We start from the raw sequence: 18,791 nt of genomic DNA, 5'->3' as shown, positions 1-18,791 counted from the left end.
CCCAAACAGTCCTTTCCCCCACATACAGGGTATCAGCCTACTCAGGAAAAATTGCACAACAAATTTTGCTGATAATTTTCTCCTGATACCCATGTGAAAATAAAAAATATTTGGTTGCACAGTACATTTTTTGTGGAAAAAGTAAAATGTAATTTTTTTCCTTCCTCATTGCTTTAGTTCTCGTAAAGCACCTGAAGGGTTAATAAACTTTTGAATGTGGTTTTGCGCACCTTGAGGGGTGCAGTTTTTAGAATGGTGTAACTTTTGGGTATTTGTTGTTATATTAACCCCCAAACTAACTTCAAATGTGAAATGGTTTTGCAAATTTTGTAGGAAAAATGAGAAATTGCTGGTCAACTTTTAATCCTTATAACGTCCTAACAAAAAAAATTATGTTTCAAAAATTGTGCTGATGTAAAGTTGACATGTGGGAAATGTTATTTAACTATTTTGTGCGCCACCACTGTCTGATTTAAGGGTACAAAATTTCAATTTGTTTCAGAAATAAATGCAAGTTATATCGAAAAATTTTTTCCAATATCATGAAGTACAAATATGTTAATTTTTGAAGATAAATATTTCATGTGTACATTAGATAGCGTTTTTTCCTATTTTCTATTTCAGTAATGCATTTTCAATGTTCTAGAGTAATCATTCTTTGGAAATAATGGTGCAGCCTTTACTGTTTTTCAACTTATATGTTTTTTGGTTGGTGTGGCACCTGTTCACACTAGCTTGGATGTGCTGGTCTTTTTTTCTATTTGTATGAAATACAATATGTCACGAAAAAACAATCTCAGAATCAGTGGGATACTGTGAAGCGTTCCAGAGCTATAACCTTATAAATTGACAGTGGTCAGAATTGTAAAAATTGGATTGGTCATTATGTACCAAATTGGCTCTGTCACTAAGGGGTTAATAGTAGTGAGCAGAATTAAGTATGCTGACATAATAATAATAATATTAATAATAATATTTTTTTATTTAGATAGCGCCAACATATTTCGTAGCACTTTACATTGTAGAGGGGACTTGTACAGACAATAGACATTACAGCTAGTGATGAGCGAATATACTCGTTACTCGAGATTTCTCGAGCACGCTCGGGTGTCCTCCGAGTATTTTTTAGTGCTCGGAGATTTAGTTTTCCTCACCTCAGCTGAATGATTTACATCTCTTAGCCAGCTTGATTACATGTGGGGATTCCCTAGCAACCAGGCAACCCCCACATGTACTTATGCTGGCTAACAGATGTAAATCATGCTGAGGTGAGGAAAACTAAATCTCCGAGCACTAAAAAATACTCGGAGGACACCCGAACATGCTCGGGAAATCTCGAGTAACGAGTATATTCGCTCATCACTAAATACAGCATAACAATAAACAGAGATCAAAACAGATACCAAGAGGAATGAGGGCCCTGCTCGCAAGCTTACAAACTATGAGGAAAAAGGGGAGACACGAGAGGTGGATGGTAACAATTGCTTTCGTTGTTCGGACCAGCCATAGTGTAAGAATCCGGTGTTCATGGAAAGCTCCATGAACCAGTTATCCGCCTAAGTATGTAAAGTACAGACACAGAGGGCTATTAAATGCATAAAGCATATGAGAACGTGATGCGAGGAACCTGATTATGGTTTAAGTTTTTTGAATGGGCCACACAGGGATAGTTAGGTTAATGTGTTGAGGCGGTAGGCCAGTCTGAACAAATGCGTTTTTAGGGCACGCTTAAAACTGGGGATTGGGGATTAATCGCATTATCTTGGGTAGTGCATTCCAAAGAATTGGCGCAGCACGTGAAAAATCTTTTAGACAGGAGTGGGAGGTTCTGATTATTGAGGATGCTATCCTCAGGTGATTAGCAGAATGGAGAGCACAGGTAGGGTGGTAGGCTGAGACCAGGGTGGAGATGTAGGGTGGTGCTGAGCCATGGAGCGCTTTGTTGATAAGGGTAATAAGTTTGTACTGGATTCTGGAGTGGATGGGTAACCAGTGTAATGACTGGCACAAGGTAGAGGCATAGGAATAATGGTTGGTGAGTAATATGATCCTGGCTGCAGCATTTAGGACAGATTGGAGTGGGGAAAGTTTGGTAAGATGGAGGCCGATTAGTAGAGAGTTACAATAGTCCAGACGAGAATGAATAAGAGAAACAGTAAGAGTTTTTGCAGAGTTGAAGGCAAGAAAAGGTTAAATTCTATTTATGTTTTTGAGGTGCAAACAACAAGAGCGAGCCAGTGATCCGATGTGGGAGGTGAATGAAAGCTCGGAATCAAGTATGACCCCCAAGGCAGCGAGCATGTTGCTTGAGAGTAATGGTGGAACTACACACGGAGATGGCAATGTCAGGCAAAGGTAGGTTAGTAGAGGGAGAAAACACGAGGAGTTCAGTTTTTGACAGGTTTAGTTTCAGATAAAAGAAGAAAATGATGTTGCAGACAGCGGTAAGACAATCACTGGTGTTTTCTAAAAAGGCAGGCGTGATATTAGGAGCAGAGGTGTATAATTGGGTGTCATCAGCATAGAGATGGTATTGGAATCCAAATCTACTGATTGTTTGTCCAATAGGGGCGGTATACAAAGAGAAGAAGTGGGGGCCTAGGACTGACGTCACACTAGCAGTATTTGGTCATTATTTTACATCAGTATTTGTAAGCCAAAACCAGGAGTGGAACAAACAGAGGTAAAGTATAATAGAAACATATGCACCACTTCTGCATTTATCACCCACTCCTGGTTTTGGCTTACAAATACTGATGTAAAATGCTGACCAAATACTGAATGTGTGACGGCAGCCTAAGGGGAAGATGAGAGGGGGAGGAACCAGCAAAAAATACAGTGAAAGAGCGGTCGGAGAGATATTAGGAAAACCAGGAGAGAATGATGTCCTTAAGGCTGATGGAGCTGAGCATAGTGAGGAGGGAATGATGATCCAGTGTCGAATGCTGCGGAGAGATCCAAGAGAATTAGCAAGGAGTAGTGACCATTAGATTTAGCTGTTAGTAAATCATTAGAGACTTTAGTGAGTGCAGTTTCAGTAGAGTGTAAAGAGCGGAAACCAGATTGAAGAGGGTCGAGAAGAGAGTTATCTGAGAGATAGCGGATAAGACGGGAGTGGACCAGGCGTTCAAGGAGTTTAGAGATGAAGGGAAGATTAGAGACAGGTCTATAGTTAGCGGCACAGTTTTGGTCGAAGGATGGTAATGGATGTATGATGGCATGCTTAAATGAGGAGGGAAAGATACCGGAAGAGAGAGGTAGAATATTTTTGTTAGGTGAGAGGTGACAGCAGGAGAAAGGGACTGGAGGAGATGTGACGGAATGGGGTCACTGGTGCAAATTGTCAGGCGAGAAGATGCGAGGAGCCTGATTACTTCTTCTTCTGTGACTGGTTCAAAGTCAGAGAGTGAGCTAGATGCAGTGGGGGAGGGAGGGCAGTGCATGATATGAGGAGATTGTGAGATAATTTTCTGTCGAATATGGTCAATTTTTTATTTGAAATAATTGGCCAGATCATCATTGCAGAGATCCGTGGCTGGGGCCTGCACTCTTGGGTTGAGTAGGGAATGAAAAGTGTCAGAGATGTTTAGGGTTATTGGACAGTGAGGTGATGAGGGTGTTGAAATAGGTTTGTTTAGAGAGTTGAAGGGCAGAGTTGTATGTTTTAAGCATAAACTTATAATGGATGAAATCTTCGGGTAGATTAGATTTTCTCCACAGGCGTTTGGTGCACCTGGAGCACCACTGCAGGAACCGTGTTTGCAGCGTGTGCCGCGGTTGTCGCAGTCTGTGCCAAGTTGTTCTATGTATAGGAGGTGCAATTTCATCCAGGGCACTTTGCATGCTTTCATTGTAATGCTTCAGTGCAGAATCAGGACATGAGAGGGAGAAGATAGGGGCCAATGAGGACTGCAAGTTATTCATAAGTTTCTGGGTGTTAATGGCCTGTATGTTTCTATAAGTGTGGAAAGTGGGGGTGACCTGAGCGGGATGGCAGTTCTTGATAGAGAATGAAAGAAGGTTGTTGTTAGAGAGCGGGAGAGGGGAGTTTGTGAAATCATCCACTGAGCAAAGACCAAGTCGAGGGAGTTTTGGTCTTCATGAGTTGAAGTGTTAGTATGCTGCGAGAGGCCGAAAAGGAGGTTAGAGATAAAAGGTGAGAAGCAGATCGGGAGAGGGGAAAAGCAATGGGGATGTGAAAATCACCTATGATGAGGTGGGGATGTCACAGGAGAGAAAGTGTGGAAGCCAGGTGGCAAAGTGATCCAGGAACTGATGGGAGGGGCCCAGTGGAAGATACACCACCGCCACTCGCATGGAGAAGGGGATGTAGAGTCTGAGACCGCATGGACCTCTGTTGTGAATTCTGTGGTCAATCTCCCTTCTGTGGTCATGAGTGGTACTTCGGCTGGTTCTGTCCATGAGCTTCATCTGGTGGATGTGAGTGGGGCTGCGGCTTCTGAGTTTCCTTCCTCAGGTGACGAGGTTAGGTCGTTAGGTGCTGCTCTATTTAACTCCACCTAGTTCTTTGTTCCTTGCCTCCAGTCAATGTTCCAGTATTGGTCTTGCTCTCTCCTGGATCGTCTTGTGGCCTGTCTGCCCTGCATAAGCTAAGTTCTGCTTGTGTTACTTTTGTTTGCTATTTTTTCTGTCCAGCTTGCTATATTGGTTTTTCTTGCTTGCTGGAAGCTCTGGGACGCAGAGGAAGCACCTCCGTGCCGTTAGTCGGTACGGAGGGTCTTTTTGCGCCCTCTGCGTGGTTGTTTGTAGGTTTTTGTGCTGACCGCAAAGCTATCTTTACTATCCTCGGTCTATTCAGTAAGTCGGGCCTCACTTTGCTAATACCTATTTCATCTCTGTGTTTGTATTTTCATCTTTACTCACAGTCATTATATGTGGGGGGCTGCCTTTTCCTTTGGGGAATTTCTCTGAGGCAAGGTAGGCTAATTTTTCTATCTTAAGGGCTAGCTAGTTTCTCAGGCTGTGCCCGAGGCGCCTAGGTCTGGTCAGGAGCGCTCCACGGCTACCTCTAGTGTGGTGTAATAGGATTAGGGATTGCGGTCAGCAGAGTTCCCACGTCTCAGAGCTCGTCCTATGTTATTAGTAACTATCAGGTCACTTTGTGTGCTCTTAACCACCAGGTCCATTGTGTTTCTGAATCACCAGTTCATAACAGTACTGGAGGCCAAAAGTACTAATGCTTCTCCATAGAGGGAAAAGAGAAGTTCTGAGACCATTTTTTTTTTCTCTGCACTGTGTTTTGTCTTTCTTTTCCCCTAGACATTTGGGTGGTTCAGGACACAGGTGTAGTGATGGACATTAAAGGTCTGTCTTCTTGTGTGGATCATCTCACTGCAAGAGTACAAAATATTCAAGACTTTGTGGTTCAGAATTCTATGTTAGAACCTAGAATTCCTATTCCTGATTTGTTTTCTGGAGATAGAGCTAAGTTTCTGAGTTTTAAAAATAATTGTAAACTATTTCTTGCTTTGAAACCCCGCTCCTCTGGTGACCCAGTTCAACAGGTTAAGATCATTATTTCTTTATTACGTGGCGACCCTCAAGACTGGGCATTTTCCCTTGCGCCAGGAGATCCTGCATTATGTAATATTGATGCGTTTTTTCTGGCGCTCGGATTGCTTTATGATGAACCTAATTCAGTGGATCAGGCAGAAAAAAATTTGCTGGCTCTGTGTCAGGGTCAGGATGAGGTAGAGATATATTGTCAGAAGTTTAGGAAGTGGTCTGTGCTCACTCAATGGAATGAATGTGCGCTGGCAGCAATTTTCAGAAAGGGTCTCTCTGAAGCCCTTAAGGATGTCATGGTGGGATTTCCTATGCCTGCTGGTCTGAATGAGTCTATGTCTTTGGCCATTCAGATCGATCGACGCTTACGTGAGCGTAAAACTGGGCACCATTTGGCGGTATTATCTGAACATAAACCTGAGCCTATGCAATGTGATAGGACTTTGACCAGAGCTGAACGGCAAGAACACAGACGTCGGAATGGGCTGTGTTTTTACTGTGGTGATTCCACTCATGCTATTTCCGATTGTCCTAAGCGCACTAAGCGGTTCGCTGGGTCTGCCACCATTGGTACGGTACAGTCAAAATTTCTTTTGTCCGTTACTTTGATCTGCTCTTTGTCGTCCTATTCTGTCATGGCATTTGTGGATTCAGGCGCTGCCCTGAATTTGATGGACTTGGAGTTTCCTAGGCGCTGTTGGTTTTTCTTGGAGCCCTTGCAGTATCCTATTCCACTGAATAGGAGGAATTGATGCTACGCCTTTGGCCAAGAATAAGCCTCAGTACTGGACCCAACTGACCATGTGCATGGCTCCTGCGCAGCAAGAGGATATTCGCTTTTTGGTGTTGCATAATCTGCATGATGTGGTCGTGTTGGGGTTGCCATGGCTACAAGTCCATAACCCAGTATTGGATTGGAAATCTATGTCTGTGTCCAGCTGGGGTTGTCAGGGGGTGCATGGTGATGTTCCATTTCTGTCTGTTTCGTCATCCACCCCTTCTGAGGTCCCAGAGTTCTTGTCAGATTACCGGGATGTATTTGATGAGCCCAAGTCCAGTGCCCTACCTCCGCATAGGGATTGCGATTGTGCTATCAATTTGATTCCTGGTAGTAAGTTTCCTAAAGGTAGACTGGTCGGCTAAGGTCGGCTTAGTGATAGAAAGCAGAGGGTGGTTATAAATGGTATAGTCTCTAACTGGGTCGCTGTGACCAGTGGGGTACCGCAGGGGTCAGTATTGGGACCTGTTCTCTTCAACATATTCATTAATGATCTGGTAGAAGGTTTACACAGTAAAATATCGATATTTGCAGATGATACAAAACTATGTAAAGCAGTTAATACAAGAGAAGATAGTATTCTGCTACAGATGGATCTGGATAAGTTGGAAACTTGGGCTGAAAGGTGGCAGATGAGGTTTAACAATGATAATTGTAAGGTTATACACATGGGAAGAGGGAATCAATATCACCATTACACACTGAACGGGAAACCACTGGGTAAATCTGACAGGGAGAAGGACTTGGGGATCCTAGTTAATGATAAACTTACCTGGAGCAGCCAGTGCCAGGCAGCAGCTGCCAAGGCAAACAGGATCATGGGGTGCATTAAAAGAGGTCTGGATACACATGATGAGAGCATTATACTGCCTCTGTACAAATCCCTAGTTAGACCGCACATGGAGTACTGTGTCCAGTTTTGGGCACCGGTGCTCAGGAAGGATATAATGGAACTAGAGAGAGTACAAAGGAGGGCAACAAAATTAATAAAGGGGATGGGAGAACTACAATACCCAGATAGATTAGCGAAATTAGGATTATTTAGTCTAGAAAAAAGATGACTGAGGGGCGATCTAATAACCATGTATAAGTATATAAGGGGACAATACAAATATCTCGCTGAGGATCTGTTTATACCAAGGAAGGTGACGGGCACAAGGGGGCATTCTTTGCGTCTGGAGGAGAGAAGGTTTTTCCACCAACATAGAAGAGGATTCTTTACTGTTAGGGCAGTGAGAATCTGGAATTGCTTGCCTGAGGAGGTGGTGATGGCGAACTCAGTCGAGGGGTTCAAGAGAGGCCTGGATGTCTTCCTGGAGCAGAACAATATTGTATCATACAATTATTAGGTTCTGTAGAAGGACGTAGATCTGGGTATTTATTATGATGGAATATAGGCTGAACTGGATGGACAAATGTCTTTTTTCGGCCTTACTAACTATGTTACTATGTTACTATGTTACTATGACTGTTTAATTTGTCTGTGCCTGAGCACGCCGCTATGCGGAGTTACGTAAAGGAATCCTTGGAGAAGGGTCATATTCTCCCGTCGTCGTCACCATTGGGAGCAGGGTTCTTTTTTGTGGCCAAGAATGATGGTTCGCTGAGACCTTGTATTGATTACCGCCTTCTAAATAAAATCACAGTCAAATTTCAGTACCCCTTGCCGCTGCTGTCTGATTTGTTTGCTCGGATTAAGGGGGCTAGTTGGTTCACCAAGATAGATCTTCGTGGTGCGTATAATCTTGTGCGTATTAAACAGGGCGATGAATGTAAAACAGCATTTAATATGCCCGAGGGCCATTTTGAGTACCTGGTTATGCCATTCGGGCTTTCCAATGCTCCATCAGTATTTCAGTCCTTTATGCATGACATCTTCCGAGAGTACCTGGATAAATTCCTGATTGTATACTTGGATGATATTTTGGTCTTCTCGGATGATTGGGAGTCTCACGTGAAGCAGGTTAGAATGGTGTTCCAGGTCCTGCGTGCTAATTCTTTGTTTGTGAAGGGGTCAAAGTGTCTCTTTGGTGTTCAGAAGGTTTCATTTTTGGGTTTCATTTTTTCCCCTTCTACTATCGAGATGGACCCTGTTAAAGTTCAGGCCATTTATGAGTGGACTCAGCCAACATCTCTGAAGAGTCTGCAAAAGTTCCTGGGCTTTGCTAATTTTTATCGTCGCTTCATCAATAATTTTTCTAGTATTGCTAAACCGTTGACTGATTTAACCAAGAAGGGTGCTGATGTGGTCAATTGGTCTTCTGCTGCTGTGGAAGCTTTTCAGGAGTTGAAGCGTCATTTTTCTTCTGCCCCTGTGTTGTGCCAGCCAGATGTTTCGCTCCCGTTCCAGGTCGAGGTTGATGCTTCTGAGATTGGAGCAGGGGCTGTTTTGTCGCAAAGAAGTTCTGATGGCTCGGTGATGAAACCATGTGCCTTCTTTTCCAGGAAGTTTTCGCCTGCTGAGCGTAATTATGATGTTGGCATTCGAGAGTTGCTGGCCATGAAGTGGGCATTCGAGGAGTGGCGTCATTGGCTTGAAGGAGCTAAGCATCGCGTGGTGGTCTTGACTGATCACAAGAACTTGACTTATCTCGAGTCTGCCAAACGGTTGAATCCTAGACAGGCTCGTTGGTCGCTGTTTTTCTCCCGTTTTGACTTTGTGGTTTCGTACCTTCCGGGCTCTAAGAATGTGAAGGCGGATGCCCTTTCTAGGAGTTTTGTGCCTGACTCTCCGGGTTTGCCTGAGCCGGCGGGTATTCTCAAAGAGGGGGTAATTTTGTCTGCCATCTCCCCTGATTTGCGGCGGGTGCTGCAAAAATTTCAGGCTAATAGACCTGACCGTTGCCCAGCGGAGAAACTGTTTGTCCCTGATAAATGGACGAGTAGAGTTATCTCTGAGGTTCATTGTTCGGTGTTGGCTGGTCATCCTGGAATCTTTGGTACCAGAGATTTGGTGGCTAGATCCTTTTGGTGGCCGTCTCTGTCGCGGGATGTGCGTTCGTTTGTGCAGTCCTGTGGGATTTGTGCTCGGGCTAAGCCCTGCTGTTCTCGTGCCAGTGGGTTGCTTTTGCCCTTGCCGGTCCCGAAGAGGCCCTGGACACATATCTCTATGGATTTTATTTCGGATCTCCCCGTCTCTCAAGATGTCGGTCATTTGGGTGGTTTGTGATCGCTTCTCTAAGATGGTCCATTTGGTACCCTTGTCTAAATTGCCTTCCTCCTCTGATTTGGTGCCATTGTTTTTCCAACATGTGGTTCGTTTACATGGCATTCCGGAGAACATCGTTTCTGACAGAAGTTCCCAGTTTGTTTCGAGGTTTTGGCGAGCCTTTTGTGCTAGGATGGGCATTGATTTGTCTTTTTCCTCGGCTTTCCATCCTCAGACAAATGGCCAAACTGAACGAACCAATCAGACCTTGGAAACATATCTGAGATGTTTTGTTTCTGCTGATCAGGATGATTGGGTGTCCTTTTTGCCTTTGGCTGAGTTCGCCTTTAATAATCGGGCCAGCTCGGCTACTTTGGTTTCGCCGTTTTTCTGCAATTCTGGTTTCCATCCTCGTTTCTCTTCAGGGCAGGTTGAGTCTTCGGACTGTCCTGGTGTGGATACTGTGGTGGATAGGTTGCAGCAGATTTGGACTCATGTAGTGGACAATTTGACATTGTCCCAGGAGAAGGCTCAACGTTTCGCTAACCGCAGGCGCTGTGTGGGTCCCCGACTTCGTGTTGGGGATTTGGTTTGGTTGTCGTCTCGTTATATTCCTATGAAAGTTTCCTCTCCTAAGTTTAAGCCTCGTTTCATTGGTCCGTATAGGATTTCTGAGGTTCTTAATCCTGTGTCTTTCCGTTTGACCCTTCCAGCTTCTTTTTCCATCCATAATGTATTCCATAGGTCATTGTTGCGGAGATACGTGGCACCTGTGGTTCCATCCGTTGATCCTCCTGCTCCGGTTTTGGTTGAGGGGGAGTTGGAGTATATAGTGGAGAAGATTTTGGATTCTCGTATTTCGAGACGGAAACTCCAGTACCTGGTTAAGTGGAAGGGTTATGGTCAGGAAGATAATTCCTGGGTCTTTGCCTCTGATGTTCATGCTGCCGATCTGGTTTGTGCCTTTCATTTGGCTCATCCTGGTCAGCCTGGGGGCTCTGGTGAGGGTTCGGTGACCCCTCCTCAAGGGGGGGTACTGTTGTGAATTCTGTGGTCAAGCTCCCTCCTGTGGTCATGAGTGGTACTTCGGCTGGTTCTGTCCATGAGCTTCATCTGGTGGATGTGAGTTGGGCTGCGGCTTCTGAGTTTCCTTCCTCAGGTGACGAGGTTAGGTCGTTAGGTGCTGCTCTATTTAACTCCACCTAGTTCTTTGTTCCTTGCCTCCAGTCAATGTTCCAGTATTGGTCTTGCTCTCTCCTGGATCGTCTTGTGGCCTGTCTGCCCTGCATAAGCTAAGTTCTGCTTGTGTTACTTTTGTTTGCTATTTTTTCTGTCTAGCTTGCTATATTGGTTTTTCTTGCTTGCTGGAAGCTCTGGGACGCAGAGGAAGCACCTCCGTGCCGTTAGTCGGTACGGAGGGTCTTTTTGCGCCCTCTGCGTGGTTGTTTGTAGGTTTTTGTGCTGACCGCAAAGCTATCTTTACTATCCTCGGTCTATTCAGTAAGTCGGGCCTCACTTTGCTAATACCTATTTCATCTCTGTGTTTGTATTTTCATCTTTACTCACAGTCATTATATGTGGGGGGCTGCCTTTTCCTTTGGGGAATTTCTCTGAGGCAAGGTAGGCTTATTTTTCTATCTTCAGGGCTAGCTAGTTTCTCAGGCTGTGCCCGAGGCGCCTAGGTCTGGTCAGGAGCGCTCCACGGCTACCTCTAGTGTGGTGTGATAGGATTAGGGATTGCGGTCAGCAGAGTTCCCACGTCTCAGAGCTCTTCCTATGTTATTAGTAACTATCAGGTCACTTTGTGTGCTCTTAACCACCAGGTCAATTGTGTTTCTGAATCACCAGTTCATAACAGACCTCAAAAGACGGGAAGACAAGTGAAGGTACTTAGGGGATAACCTGAAAGGTACATTTGGGTGATAGGAGCAGACCAATGCCTCCACCTGCTCTGTTGTCCAATCTTGGGGTATGAGAAAAGTGAGGTCCACCATATGAGAGAGCAGAAGCAGCGGTGGTGTCTGACTGCTGGATCCAGGTTTCAGTAAGTCCTAGAAGGTTAAGAGAATCAGAAAGGAAGAAGTAATGGATGAAGGAGAGTTTATTACATACTAAGCGAGAATTCCTATGGGCACAATTGAAAGAGACAGAAGGCAAGCAGGGAATATTAATAAGGTTAGAGGGGTTTCTGTGTGTAGCAGTTGGGAGGTTTGACTTGCTATAACATGAGGGGCCAGGGTTGGGAGAGATGACTCCTGCGACTAGGAGAAGGAGGATAGAAAGAGTGAGCAGATGGTTAAGTGATTTGTGAGAGCGTCTTTTGTGTTGGATGGTGGGACTGAATGGATCTGCGCTGTTTAGCAATGTGAACAGAGCGTGAGTGCTATACATAGGAGAGGAAAGGACAGAGGGGCCGATATGGATGGAGTGTAAAGAGTTAATGCAAGGGCAGTGAATGTGAGTGAATGCAGCAGCCAGGCTATAGATTAGACATATGCATATAGTGAATATTTGTTGTGTTCCAAATGTACAGGGAATAGATTTATTCCATTGTCTTACCTGTCCCCTGACTGTCTCACTGCCACGTTGTAACTGACATCCCCCTATATACCATTTGTACACTTATCCAGCCCCTTCTATATATATCGTATGAGCCCCACACAGTCTCCCAATGTCCAGCATATAAGCCCCACACAGCCTCCCCATGTCCAGCATATGATCCCCACACAGTCTTCCCATGTCCAGCATATGAGGCCCCTATATACCATTTGAACACTTATCCAGCCCCTTCTATATATATCGTTTGAGCCCCACACAGTGTCCCAATGTCCAGCATATAAGCCCCACACAGCCTCCCCATGTCCAGCAAATGATCCCAACACAGTCTTCCCATGTCCAACATATGAGGCCCACATAGAGATGACTCCTGCGACTAGGAGAAGGAGGATAGAAAGAGTGAGCAGATGGTTAAGTGATTTGTGAGAGCGTCTTTTGTGTTGGATGGTGGGACTGAATGGATCTGCGCTGTTTAGCAATGTGAACAGAGCGTGAGTGCTATACATAGGAGAGGAAAGGACAGAGGGGCCGATATGGATGGAGTGTAAAGAGTTAATGCAAGGGCAGTGAATGTGAGTGAATGCAGCAGCCAGGCTATAGATTAGACATATGCATATAGTGAATATTTGTTGTGTTCCAAATGTACAGGGAATAGATTTATTCCATTGTCTTACCTGTCCCCTGACTGTCTCACTGCCACGTTGTAACTGACATCCCCCTATATACCATTTGTACACTTATCCAGCCCCTTCTATATATATCGTATGAGCCCCACACAGTCTCCCAATGTCCAGCATATAAGCCCCACACAGCCTCCCCATGTCCAGCATATGATCCCCACACAGTCTTCCCATGTCCAGCATATGAGGCCCCTATATACCATTTGAACACTTATCCAGCCCCTTCTATATATATCGTTTGAGCCCCACACAGTGTCCCAATGTCCAGCATATAAGCCCCACACAGCCTCCCCATGTCCAGCAAATGATCCCAACACAGTCTTCCCATGTCCAACATATGAGGCCCACATAGCCTCCCCATGTCCAGCATATGAGGCCCACATAGCCTCCCCATATCCAGAATATGAGCACCACACAACCTCCCCATGGCCAGCATATGAGCCCCACACAGCCTCCCCATGGCCAGCATGAGAGCCCCATACAGCCTCCTCATGGCCAGCATATGAGCCACACACAGCCTCCCCGTGGCCAGCATGAGAGCCCCATACAGCCTCCTCATGGCCAGCATATGATCCCCACACAGCCTTCTCATGTCCACCATATGAGGCGCACATAGCTTCCCCATGTCCAGTATATGAGACCCACATAGCCTCCCCATGTCTAGCATATGAGCACCACACAGCCTTCCCATGGCCAGCATATGAGCCCCACACAGCCTCCCCATGGCCAGCATGAGAGCCCCATACAGCCTCCTCATGGCCAGCTTATGAGCCCCACACAGCCTCCCCATGGCCAGCATGAGAGCCCCATTGCCTCCCAGTGTAAGGTGGACAACGGCACCACGGGGACTTGCTTGCCGGGCCGGAACTGTCGAGGCTGCATCCACTGTTTCCGAGGGAAGCAATAGGAAGCCAAACCTTCCTCCTGCCCGAAGGGGGCGGGGAGATAAAAGGAGAAAGTGCGTGCAGCAGTGCAATTTGGTGCCAACCCAGGGCCACGACGCACTCTGCTTCCCGTTCCCCCACCGATACCGGCGCAGCAGTTGCCCACATCGACTGCAAAGGGACCGCACCAGAGAAGGAGAGAAGCCGGGAGTGCTGCAGCAATCAAGAGAGAGAGGGATTGCTGCGCTCATGGAAGCTGTGTGTGTTCTGCAGCAGCCAGGGAGAGAAGTGCTCCATCCTGGGAGCACGAGCCACGCGCAGGCCAGTGTCCGTCATCTTCCGCAGCCAGCCGTGGGGACCAGAGAGAAGAAAACAAGCAGTGTGAGCATGGTGATTACCAGAAAACAAGGCGCCGTACGGCCCGTGTCCGTGAGTATAGTGCATGTGCCACACAAGAGTGACCGGGAACTGGACAGACATTTGCACCCTGACTTTTCCAGTATATATTTGCCAAGCCACATTGGGCTCGTACAGGACTATGGCCCGCGCCCAAGCACTGCCACCGCCACTGCTGACAGACACTGCAAGGAGAGACATGCAGGGTTCCTGTTGGTCACCATAGAGAAAGGTGCTGAACGTACCGGGCTAGTGAGTACTGTGTGTGTACTGCCAGAGAGAGATAGGGTGCTGGATTGTTTGTTGCTGCCCATGTAGGGGATGAGAAAGGATTGTTGCTCCCTCTTCTCCCCAACTCCTTTAAGAATGTAAATATTGTATATTATTAATGTGTTCATACACGGTGGTAATGCTACACATAAAGTGTATTACCACCATGTACAAGAGCATTGCTATGCCTTCCATATATTACTCTGTATATTTATGTAATGCCATTGTTTGCTATGCACTTGCACATATAGTTTATAGGGAAAGTTTGTCCCCGGGCCCAGTATAGTGTTAGGGGCATAGTGTCCATAGCTGGCCACTAGAAAGGGGCACTACAGTATATAGTTAGAGTAGGAGGGGCACAGTGAAATAAGTTAGAGATTCCTGGTTAAGTCAGTTGGGGATTGGGTGCCAGTGCAGCTCACGGGGCTGCTTGGTCAGGAGTCACTGTGCCCCATAACATTATAAGAAAAAGGGCCCAGCACAGTGCAGCTGACTAAAGAATTCCTCTAAAGGTACCGTCACATTAAGCGACGCTGCAGTGATCCAGACAACGATCCCGATCGCTGCAGCGTCGCTGTTTGGTCGCTGGAGAGCTGTCACACACAGCTCTCCAGCGACCAACGATGCCGGTCCCCTAGTAACCACCGCTGTGCTTTCCGGCTGGCCGGTGCTCACAGTCAGTGCAGAGAAGCAGAGCGCCGGGGACAGACAGCGGAAGGTAAGTATGTAGTGTTTGGGTTTTTTTACGTTTACGCTGGTAACCAGGGTAAACATCGGGTTACTAAGCGCCGCCCTGCACTTAGTAACCTGATGTTTACCCTGGTTACCAGTGAAGACATCGCTGAATCGGCGTCACACACGCCGATTCAGCGATGTCTGCAGGAGGTCCAGCGACGAAATTAAGTTCTGGACTTTCTGCACCGACCAACGATGGCACAGCAGGATCCTGATCGCTGCTGCCTGTCAAACTGAACGATATCGCTAGCCAGGACGCTGCAACGTCACGGATCGATAGCGATATCGTTCAGTGTGATGGTACCTTAAGAGGAAAGAAGCATAGAAGTGCTGCGGATGCAGCTAAAGGAGTCTGTCCCTTTAGAGAAAAAGTTGAATTGTTCAGACGGACAATTTAAGCAAGATGTGGCAGATCTTTGCCTGGGCGGCATTACTTAGAAGCAGGGTGATTTGGTGTAGGATTGCCCCATGTGAGGCAAGAATTCCGAGTGGAATTCCGGATTCTGTCTGATCCGGGGCTGAGCATAGAGAAGGAAAGGACAGAACAGGGGCAGAAGAGAAGGAACTGAATGCAATACCCAAAGTGCCTGCATTTGAACGGAGTGTGCTGAGTAAGCAAGTTGTTATTGAAGATAAGCCGGAGTGGGTCTCCTTTATTGTGGGACCGTCTGTGAGGAATACATCCCCGTACCGGGCAAGTCCAGATGGTGTTGGAGTCAACACAGAGGTAACGCAGCAGAGAAATGTGAACTTTTAAAAGGAAGGTACCAGGGAGTGATCCAAGGTTTGCTATCGGCCATGGGTACCTCCCTGGCTCTCCTATCCTACACGCACATTGCCGGACGTTTCCACACCATTCGACCAGGACCCTGACAGCACCACGGCCTTGTTTGCGTTGGCCGCAGTCACTTATGGACTAGGGGCCCAGCAGAAGGTACCAGACATGACCACTGCTACCAGCAGGACCATCTTGGACAAGCACCGTACCAGTTCAAGTAAAATTGTTAACCCTTGCTCTGCCTCCGGTCCATCACTGCATCTCGCAACCTGCTCACATCCATGTCCAGCATATGAGCCCCACACAGCCTTCCCATGTCCAGCTTATGAGCCCCACACAGCTTCCCCAGGTCCAGCATATGAGCCCCACATAGCCTCCCCATGTCCAGCATATGAGCCCCACACAGCCTCCACATGGCCAGCATATGATCCCCACACAACCCCTCATAGCCAGCATATGAGCCCCACACATCCTCCCCATAGCCAGCATATGATCCCCACACAGGCTCCCTATGGCCAGCATATGAGCCTTACACAGCCTCCCCATGGCCAGAATAAGAACCCCATAGCCTCCCCATGTCCATGATGAGACCCCAAAAGCCTCTACATGTGAAGCCAAACATCCCATACACATAAATAACGAAAAAACACCATATAATCACCTCAGTCCCGCTCCCCAGGTGCTTTGCTTCTGTTCCTGTATCCATGTCGCCGATGTGCTGACTCGATGCAGTACACAGCTGATGCGATGAAATCACATCAGATGTTTCACATGCCCCTCCTCCACCAATGCAGTCAGCATGGATGGAGAGTGACTGCGGAGACAGTGAACTGGCAGGCACGGTGTGGACCACTGTTTCAGCCCTCCGGCTGTCTCGGTCCGCAGGCCGGACTGGAACAGCCAGACAGCTGAATGTGGCCTGCGGGCCAAACTTTGCCTGGGTCTGCTATATAAAATATACTGTATATGCAGGTAAATAGCATTTGAGGACAGATTGCTTTTAAGTTTCACTGATTGTTTCCACATCCTATTTTACTATTATCACAAATTACTGTACAAAAGATTCTTGCTCTATTTTACACTGTAGTATTACAAAGACCACACTAGCTTTACAAATTCTATTGTGCAATGATTTGTCAATGTACAATCCTACAAAATACACCGTAGCACAAAGTTATAAAAGCTTACAGTTGTTAAGAAGTCATTGAGTGATGCAATAATAAAAAAAATTCCACATTCTAATTATTGGTTCATAACAACACTTTCTATGTCTATGATTCACTCACTGAGTTGTCTGCAGACATAACACAAGTACTGAGTTGTCTACAGACGTAACTCCTATACCGCACCCTCTCCCATACCTGATGTCCTGACGGATGTAATTTCTATTTTTTTCTCCTCAATAAAGATCACAATCTTCACAGCCAAGTCGGGGTGAGTGCTGCATTATTCTCTTCTTTCTTATCGCATATGGATTACTTGCTGGATTCTATGTTGAGCACCATTACCCTTTATGATTGTGACGCCTGAATACACAGCTGCCCACCACTAGTCCTATTTTTTTGAAGACGTCTTAGCTCTAGTGCCGTTCTGCTCTATATTCTACTACTTTTTATGTCTATGATTCACTCACTGAGTTGTCTACAGACATAACACAAGTACTGAGTTGTCTACAGACGTAACAACAGCAAGTCCATACAGAAGGGTGAAAAAGTGTTTGCCCCTTCCTGATTTCCTATTCTTTTGCATGTTTGTCGCTCTTAATTGTTTCAGATCAGCAATGTTAAATATTAGACAAAATCTAGATAACATAAATAAACACAAAATGCAGTTTTCAAATGAAGGTCTTCATTATTAAAGGAAAAAGAAATCCAAACCTACAAGGCCCTGTGTGAAAAGTGATTGTCCTCTAAACCTAATAATTGGCTGGGCCACCCTTAGCAGCAGCAACTGCAATCAAGCGTTTGCGATCACTGGCAATGATTTTTTTTTACAACTATCTAGAGGAATTTCGGCCCACTAATCTTTGCAGTATTATTGTAATTCAGCCACACTGGAGAGTTTCCGAGCATGAACCTCCTTTTTAAGTTCATGCCACATCATCTTTGTCATGACTCTGTTGTCGGGTATCCTGGGGCCAGGGTCTCCTTCCTGGGCCTAGCTATTCCTGTTGACCGGATTACTTCTAATGGTAAAGATGCTGGTGCCATGTACCTTGCTGAGCTCCGGAAGCCACCCTCAGTCTGTTCCATTCCCCCACCTAGGGAAGAGGGGCGTAGTAGTGTATGGTTATATACCAAATAGACTAACAAGGTAATACAAACAGAGATAAAGGAAACTATGAATCATACAAAAATGCTCTCGCAAACAACAGAGGGAGACAATGGGGAGTGAAGGATGTGAAAAACCAACGTAGGAGAAGAAGACGATTTGCACACAACAAAAACCTACCAACAGTCTTAGATAAATCCACCAAATGACTTCTCAAACAACACACCACTAACTCCTGAACCATTCAGCAATAAAGCTAAATTTGGCAATGCTTACTTGCCAGGTTCCAATTTATTTAAGAGAGGGGAGTGGCCAACAGTAAACAGTTCAGAGCCTAAGGCAGGTAAACCTGCACCGTTTAATATGAAGGTGAAGTGCTTCAAGTCAGTGCAGAGTAGGAGAAATCCGACGGCCCTGTCTTCTGGCTCCTCTCTGTCGTGACAATGCCATGACAGTATTCCCCCTTCTTCGAGGGACCTTGGGAACCTCAAGGCCGTGTTTATCAGGGTGTGCCGCATGAAAAGACCGAATCAACCTGACCGGAAGGATGTCAGATACTGGTACCCACATCCTCTCTTCAAGACCGTAATACTTCCAGTGTATCAGATACCAAAGAGACCAAGCAAGAATAAACAATCTTAGCTATCTAAAATTTCAAATTTCCATCAACAATGACCAGACATGGCAGTAGGGGTGATGGTATAGAGGATGCAACATATTTTTTGAGTAGAGACCAGTAAAACCCATTATGAATCCTAAAGGTGACAGC

The 18,791-nt window shown here is 46.1% G+C and overlaps 1 long non-coding RNA gene across 2 annotated transcripts in view; it reads right to left on the bottom strand.

Annotated features, from left to right (window-relative positions):
• LOC138672186 (uncharacterized) overlaps nucleotides 1–16,496 on the bottom strand; it is a 180,775-nt gene extending 164,279 nt beyond the window's left edge. For both annotated transcript variants that reach the window (XR_011319628.1, XR_011319627.1), the window contains exon 1: nucleotides 16,413–16,496. This is a non-coding gene — a long non-coding RNA (uncharacterized lncRNA). The remainder of the gene's footprint in view (nucleotides 1–16,412) is intronic.
• Nucleotides 16,497–18,791: the final 2,295 nt, after the last annotated feature.

The sequence above is a fragment of the Ranitomeya imitator genome, chromosome 3 (genome assembly GCF_032444005.1).
Source record: "Ranitomeya imitator isolate aRanImi1 chromosome 3, aRanImi1.pri, whole genome shotgun sequence".
NCBI classification, from domain to species: Eukaryota; Metazoa; Chordata; class Amphibia; order Anura; family Dendrobatidae; genus Ranitomeya; species Ranitomeya imitator.
Note: the sequence above shows the minus strand (reverse complement) of the source record. Positions and strands in the feature narration are given on the sequence as shown.